This window comes from Prosopis cineraria, unplaced genomic scaffold, assembly GCF_029017545.1.
Source record: "Prosopis cineraria cultivar Desert tree isolate PC_DT_omini unplaced genomic scaffold, ASM2901754v1 PC11, whole genome shotgun sequence".
Classification (NCBI taxonomy): Eukaryota; Viridiplantae; Streptophyta; class Magnoliopsida; order Fabales; family Fabaceae; genus Prosopis; species Prosopis cineraria.
This window is the reverse complement of record NW_026555342.1, coordinates 42477382-42486052: the sequence shown is the minus strand read 5'-3', so window position 1 is coordinate 42486052 and position 8671 is coordinate 42477382. Positions and strand designations below refer to the sequence as shown.

Here is an 8671-nt window from a genome sequence, read left to right as displayed (position 1 = left end):
ATACTGTAACCATATAACCTTATCTCGACTTCGTATTCAAAAAAAAAAAGAAGAAAAGAATCACTCAAATTGAAAGCATATGCATATGTTAAGAAATTATCAATCTATATATATAAATATATATTCTCCATCAAAAGCATATTAACTATTTTAACAAACTAGTATACAAAAACAAAATTACATTTTCATAATTTTTACTTATTAGTAGCTATTAAATGCCCAAAATAAACAATTACTATAAAAATGCACTAGAATCTCCTTAATCTCTTAGATATCATCGCAGCAATGTTGACAGATTCTTCTACCTGAAAAACAATGCAGAAATCATAAGCAAAAGACAAGACTAATTAAATGTTTATTCTCATTATTTGTAGAATATAATTTTTGTATCTTGTGGGATTTTTTAGTTATTGTAAACCGTATGGTTTACAAATATAGGAGCATGTTGTCACATGGCTAGTCTTTCAACCCGCACGGCACTTAGACACTCTTTACTAGAAGATGCTAAATAAGCCTAATTTGTAGAAAAGGAGGATGCTTGGCTAAGTTAGAGAAAGGAGAAGCTTGAGAGCAAAGGATAGTTAAGAGAGCTAGGGGAATGTGAGAGTTGTATTGCTTGAAAACTCAAGGATGAGAGGAACTCAAAGATGCTTTATAAATAAGGACGGAGGTGGTATTTATAGACCTCCCATTGAATTTAAAAAGTTTCCACCTCTTTAATGGACAGTGGAGATTAAATTGATCCTATAGCTATCGTTGATTCTTTATAATTCTCTCTTAGATATTTACAATAAATATCTAAATATTTACAATGAATATCTAAATATTTACATGGAAATATCTAGAGACTATCTCAAGACATGTTTAGAACATTATAGAATATCTTAGAGTATCCTAAAATATTCTAGATATCTCCATCCTTCTATAAGCTTCTAGACCCTCCTAGATTGTTCTAGATGCTTCTAAAACATTCTGAAACATTCTAGATTCCTCTTGAATGCCTTGAAATACTCTCATAATGTTAACTAGGAGACTTCTGGAGCATTCCACACCACTTTAACCTCATAAAAATCACGAATTGTGACATTCTCCCCACTTAGTTTCGTGACACCCTTGTCGCACCTTTCTCCTTATAATGTTTGATTCAATTAGTAAACTACCACATGGAGTCTTCATGTACCCAACTAGCTTTAGAGTTTGGTTGGCCCTTCTACTTGATTAAGTACTCAGTATAGTTAGGAACTCCTCTCTCCTTGATCACCCTATCAGCGAGGATCTCTTCTATCTCCTTATTGTACTATGTGATGACTATTGTTGGTGCTCTCTTAGAGATACCTTAAGATAGATCTTCTTCATCTTTGCTGTATTTCTTGAAGAGACTAACATAAATAACGAGATGAATCTTAAGCTTAGGAGGGAGTTATATCAAATATACAACCTTTCCCACACATTTGATTATGGAAAAAGGGCCTTCATATCTCTTGACCAAGCCTTTGTGGACCTTATATAGTGATTTAAATTGATATGGAAATAACTTCACGATGACCAAGTCACCAACTTAAAACTTAATAAGACATCGCTTTTTATCTGCCCACTTCTTCATTTTACAGGAGGCTTTATCCAAGATCGTTCTAGTGACATCTGCTTCTTCTTACCATTCTTTAGCAAATTTATAGGTGGCTAGATTGTCTCCCTTATATGGAGCAGCAAGTGTGCTAGAGGTTAGATGTTATTGCTCGATAATTATCTTAAAGGGGCTCTTACCTATTAACTCGCTTTGCTACAAGTTATAAGAGACTTGAGCCACATCAAGCAACTTAGCCCAGTCTTATTGATGAGCACTTACATATTATTGAAGTTAGAGCTTTAATAAAGCATTGATCCACTCTATCTATCCATCGCTCTAAGGATAAAAGCTTGTTGAGAAGTTTAAGTCTGTCCCCAAGATCTTGAACAATTCTTTCTAGAATTTTCCAATGAGTTAAGGATCTCAATAACTGACAATGCTTCGAGGAATCCTTCATAACTTTATGACATGCTTAAAAAACAAGCATGTTACTTCATCAACTTTGCAATCTATAGGAGTTGGTATAAAGTTGGCATACTTGCTAAATCTATCAACCACCACCATAATACTCCCACATCATTTAGACTTAGGGAGAGCAACTATGAAGTTCATTGAGACACTCCCATAGTCTTTTAACCATCGGTAAAGGTTTAAGTAAGCCAGATGTTGTTCTTCAACTTTATCTTATTAGCATACTAAGCAGGTACTCACATATGCTTCAATATCATCTTGTATATATGGCTAATAAAAATGATTTCGTATGAGAGCAAATGTTCGTGTCATACCTAGATATCCAACCTACATTGAATCATGACACTCTTTGAGGACATCCTTTCAAAAGTTGCCCCATTTTGGCACATAAAATCAATTTCCAATGGTGTAAAGTAATTCATCATTCACTTAGAATCTACGAGTCTTGCCTTCTATAGCAAGATTTACTAGGTCACTTGTAGCAAAGTCTTAAGACATACCTTCTTTGATTTTATCAAAGAAGTCATTTTAAGGCATGCTCACTATAAGAGTAACTAGCTTGCTTTTCTACTTAATGTATTTGCCACCATATTTTCTTTACTTGGCTTGTACTTTAACTGATAATAAACTCAGCAAGAAAATCTTGCCAACGAGCTTGCTTTAGGCTAAGCTTTTTTTATGTTTGGAAGTAGCTTGTAACAACATTGTCTGTTATTATAGTGAACTTAGTTCCAAGTAAGTAGTGATGCTAGGTTTGCAAATAATGGATGATGGAAAATATTTCTTTTTCTTGCACCATGTAGCTCCTCTCTGTGTCATTCAGCTTGTGGCTCTTGTATGCAATAGGGTGTCTTTCTTGCATCAACACATCCCTTATTACAAAGTTTGAGGCATTAATGTGTACCTTAAATGGATTGGAGTAGCCAGGCAAGGACATGATAGGCTCCTGTATGACCATCTGCTTTAGCCTTTCAAAAGAATCCTAGAAGTCTTTAAGCCATTACCAAGATCTATCTTTCTTGAGTAAATTTATGAATGGAGTAGCAACGGTTGAATATCCCTTGATGAACTAACGATAGTAGTCTACCAAGCTAAGGAATGATCTTAGCTTTAAGACCTTGGTAGGAGGCTGCCATTCTTAAATGGCTTAAACCTTAGTTGGGTCTATCATGAGCTTTTTATCCTTGATCTTATGCCCCAAGAAGTCCACCTCTTGTTTGGCAAAAGAACACTTCTCTAACTTAATGTATAGCTTGTGATCAAGAGTACCTGGAAAACGTGCATTAAGTGTTAAGCATGTTCCTCATGGGTATTGCTATATACCATGATGTCATCCAAGTACACCACCATGAACTAATCCAAGTAAGGGGAAACAACTTATTCATAAGCAAACAGAACGTTACTCGAGCATTTATTAGTCAAAGGGCATGACAAGAAATTTAAATGCTCCATATCTTGTTACACAGGTTGTCTTCAATTCATCACCTATGGCAATACGTACTTGATAGTACTTTGATCATAAATCATGCTTAAAGAAGTACCTGGCCTTTTCAAGTTGATCGAACAAGTCGGTGATCAAAGGTATTAGGTACTTGTTCTTGATTGCAATCTTATCCAAGTGCCTATAGTTGATGCATATCCGTAATGATCCATCCTTCTTCTCTAGAAGAGAATTGGAGCACCATATAGGCCTTAGATGGTTGGATATACCCTCAATTAAAGAGATCTTGTAGTTATCTCCTTAACTCAGCAAGTTTTAGAGGTGACATACAGTAAGGTGCCAAGGCAAGTAGTTTGGCACTAGTCTTTAATTTGATTTGATGGTCTACCTCTCTTCTAAGCAGTAGTTTCTTTGGAAACTCATCAAGCATGACATGTTTGTACTCTTGCAGCACTTCTTGGATGCAAGGCAGCAAGGCTATTTATGGATTGGTTAGATTATCTTCCTCTTTAGCCAATAAACATATGGTGGCACAAAGGCTTCTACATTCTTAAAACCCCTCTTGAATTGCAAGGTAGAAATCATAAGTTTGAATTTCTCCAAGCGCTACAAAGGAATTACCCAAATCATATTAGAGTCGATGACTACTATTAACTTAGCTTCAAGAATGGGGAAGGCATATGCTTTGCAAAAAAAAAAGAGCAAGTCCCAACACAACTTTGAAATCATCCATAGGGACTATGGTAAATTCTAACATACCTTGCCAATCCTCAGTCTTCACTTTTACATCCTTGGCAATCCTAAGGACTTGTTTTGCAAGAGAGTTCATTGCCTTGATAGTGCCTTCTCGCTTGTTGAAATGGATGCCTAATCTCTTTGCTTCTTCAACCTTCATGAAGTTATAAGATGCTCCTGTATTGAGTATAACAAAGGTAGACTTGCCTTCGATGGTAAGTTCCACATAAAGTAAACCCTTCTCTTCCTCCTTGGATGGAGAAAAGAGTCTAGTCAGGGCATTTAAGTGTTGGAGGAAACTAAGGTCAACCTATTATTCCTTGTCCCGCCTTTCTTTCATCTTAGCAACTAAGGCATTCATTGCCTTACTATTAGGTCAATTGCAAGTCCAGTATGGACCATTACATATGAAAGATGGCTTTGGTGGCATTGAGGCATCACATTTGGTTAAAGATGGTTTATCCTATTTAGAACATCTACCAAAGGTTTTCTGGCCACTACAGTCGGAGCTCTTCATCTATCCTCCTTCGTCTCCCACACTCTTACTAGGATTAGGCTTTTTAGTCTTGGTAGAGTAGTCAGGTAAGGACTCAGTAGCTGCAATTGCCTCATCTAGAGTTTATACCTTGTGTCTGTCAAGCTATACTCTAGCCCAATCTTTGAGCCTATCTATAAAGTGGAAAAAGAGCCTTCTTGTGAGATAAATCTTTAATCTCCAGCATGATGGTAGTAAACTCTTTAATGTAGTTAGGAATACTACCCGTTTATCTTAACCAATAAAGCTTACCTTTAGCCTTTGTCTTTGCATTGTAGGGAACAAAGTATTTATGGAGTTCTGACTTAAATAGCTCCCAAAGGTTGAGAGGCCCTTCTCTCTCTCGACATGCTTCTTGTGCTACCATAGTTGGGTTGCATCCTAAAGAAAAGTTGAAGTATTATTGATTCTAATCAAGTTATTGATCACTCCCATGGCCTTGAAGTTCTATTCTAGGCTAAAGAGAAAGTTCTCCATAATTGTTGCATTGCAAGCCCCATTCTACATAGTTGGCTTAGGCACCTTCAGACCCTGAAAAGCAGTGTTTGTAGTATTGCCACTAATAAGGCTGCTTGCATGTCAATGAGATTCCCATTCATGGAAAATCTCATCCATTTGGGAGTGTAGACCTCGCAGCTTATCCTCAACATACTTGCGAAGGTCAATGAGATCATGTGTAAGGGAATGAATGCCCTTCCCTATATCACGACTAAGTTCTTCAATCATCAACTTGGCGGCAGGTGACCTTTGTATTCTATTGTATGAGACTGCTAAATTGATCATCAAGTTCCCCTATAGGGCACCTCACATTCTCCATGTGAGATTCCAAGCTAGCAATACGGGTTTTAAGGGACTCATTTGCAGGAACCTTACCCTTGCTTCAGTTAGACTTGGTATGAGCTTGCTCGTCTTGTATATGAACTTGCTTTTTCACTTCCATGCCAATAATGTTTCCCTCCTCAGTTGCCATTGCACAAAACCTTCCTCTAAGCACAATGGTTGAATCATGCTCTAATACCAACTATCATAGGGCTAGTCTTTCGACTAGCGCTACACTTAAATACTCTTTACTAGAAGATATTAAGTAAACTTGATTTGTAGAAAAGAAAGATGCTTCGTTAAGTTGAGGAAAGGGAAAGCTTAAGAGAAAAGGATAGTTGAGAGAGTTTGGAGAATGTAAGAGTTGCATTGCTTGAGAACTCAAGGATGAGAGGAACTTAAAGATGCTTTACAAATGAGTAGGGAGGTGGTATTTATAGGCCTCCCTTTGAATCTAGAAAATTCCCACCATCTTAATAGACAGTAGAGATTAAATCGATCCTACAGCTATCATTGATTGTTTAGAATTCTCTCCTAGATATTTACAATAAATATCTAGATATTTACATGAAAATATCTAGAAACTATCTCAAACATGTTTGGAACATTCTAGAACATCCTAGAATATTTTAAATATCTTCACATCCTTTCATAAGCTTCTAGAACCTTTTACACCCTTCTAGATTCTCCTAAATTGTTTCTAAAACATTCTAGAACGTTCTAGATTCCTCTTAATGTCTTAAAATACTCTCTTAATGTTAACTGGAAGCCTTCTGGAGCATTTTAGACCACTTTAACCTCGTAAAAAAATCATGAATCACAATAATATAATAGAAAATAGGCATGATTTCTCTATAAATATACCATGGTATAGAAATTTGGGTCAACCTATTAAACTAGTATTTTGACATGTTTAATCATGGTTTGATTATGATTTTAATCATTAATCCTTAAATGAGTATCTTTACTGATTTAATAGCTAGTTCGGTTTTTAGTAGTCTAAATTATACAACTATCTAATAATGAAAGGAGTGACATAGCTAGTGTTAGATTCCACTTGTCATGTGAGAATCATAATTATATCTCCCTCTAATTATACGGTTGCACATACAACTAGAAAGAGCATTGCTCTAAAACACAAGATTTGTACCAATATGTTCATTGTAATTCATTTATTGCTTACCTCATAATGTATTGCGTGAATAATTACATCTTTAACAACCGTGTAACTGGCATTAATGATAGCTGCTCCTTGTTCTTCAAGAAATCGAATAACATCAGTAAATGTAAAATCACTATCCAATTCAGTTTTCAAACAACCTGTAAGGCTATAGTGCCCATTTCTTGGATCTCAAACCAAGGTGGTGATTTTGATCTCTTAATCATTCCTCTATGTTCGATAAAATTTGACTTTTGATTAATGGTCATCAGATTGTCCTTCTTCTCCTTCATTTTCTCCAACTTCATCTGTAACTTCTTGATGTAATTGGTGGCTTCCTCTAATTGATCAAGTAATGGAATAGCATCCTACATCACATTCAAACCATATAATTCAATTAAATATTTTTTATGTATACTTAAATAAGATATTTCTTTTGGAATATGTACATCTTAAGTAATGCTATCTCTATCCCAAATTATAAGATACTTTTAGAAGAAATTTGGTATTCCAAATTATAATACGCTTTGACAACAATAAGGTTTGATTAATAATACTTTTTTAGTTAAATAAAACTTTTGATCCCTATACTTTTCTCATATTTTGCTTTTAGTCCTCATATTTTTTTAGTATTTTAGGTCCCTACACTTTTGTTTTCCCTTATTTTGGATCCTTCCAAGGTCCCTATACTTTGTTCATAGAGAGATCAAAAAAAATGAAAAATAAAAATGTATGGACCTAAAATATCCAAAAAAAAAAGTATAGGGATTAAAAGTAAAACGCGAGTAAAATATAGAGACCAAAAGTTATATTTACCCTATTACACTTCTCATATATTTTTTCTCTTTAATTTTTTTTTTCACAATTGAAGTATTAAATGAAGGGTATTTTTGAAAGTTTATATTTTTACCTTAACAAAATAAGGTTATAAAATGTATTTAATGAGCTTTCTTGGTACATGTGATTTTGTCTAAAAATATTTTATAATTTAAAATGGAAGGAATAATATATATATATATATATAAAATTTAAAACATTCCTCAATCAATCGTAAATCTGAGTGGTTTTATATGGATTTGAGATTTGGATCCTTTACGGTAGAAAAACATATTGGATCATTGATTTGATCCAATGATTTGGAGAAAACTTTAATCTAGCCATTTTTATTCACATATATGTTAGATCAAGCTATATTCTCTCCCAATCATTGAATCGAGCCTCTAACTATATATATTCTAAACAAGAGAACAATATGGATTTTTCTTTTTCTCTTTTAACATTAAGTGAGTTTGAACTGTAAAAATCTCTGCTTATATGTTTCCATGCAAGGTACAGACAGACTAACATTGCATTAGCAGCTGAAGAAGAAGGAATAATGATAAATTAAATTAAAGGGAAATTAAGAGAGAATTAAACCCTTGGGCTTTGATGAGGAACAAGCGATTTGAGCTGGGAATAGAGAGCCTTCATTTGATATCTCCGATTCCTCTCGATGAATTTTCTGTCAGTCGTTCTGGTGGATGAACTAGGGTTTTCCTCCATGAATATCGATCAGAACAGCATCTAACAAGTATAATAATAGCTCATAACATCAATATCTCAAAGGCATATATATATATATATATATATAAACTATTCACTCTTCAGAAAAGAGAGGATACTTCTCAGATAACAAATGTCACTTGTCGGTGATACATTAACATTTTCTACGACTTTAAGAAAAGCAAAATGCATATCAATCATTAGATGCTAGTGATAAAGTTTTCTGATAAGAGGATGGTGGGGCTCGATTGTTTTGGAATTGTGCTTCACTGTTCCTATTCAACAAGGTATAGCATCTCATCAATGGAGTTGCACTATTATTTTTGGCTGTGCTAGCTCCTTGTATAGTATTAGATTATGAGTATGATTAAATACCAAAATCTTCAAAATTTCATAAACATT

General features: G+C 34.6%; 1 long non-coding RNA gene across 1 annotated transcript; it reads right to left on the bottom strand.

Moving 5' to 3' along the window:
* Positions 1–218: 218 nt before the first annotated feature.
* On the bottom strand, positions 219–8279 carry LOC129285274 (uncharacterized). Its single transcript, XR_008587143.1, has 3 exons — positions 8144–8279; positions 6752–7095; positions 219–305 (listed from the first exon to the last, which is right to left on the bottom strand). It is a non-coding gene; the product is annotated as an uncharacterized LOC129285274 (long non-coding RNA).
* Between the last annotated feature and the right edge of the window lie 392 nt (positions 8280–8671).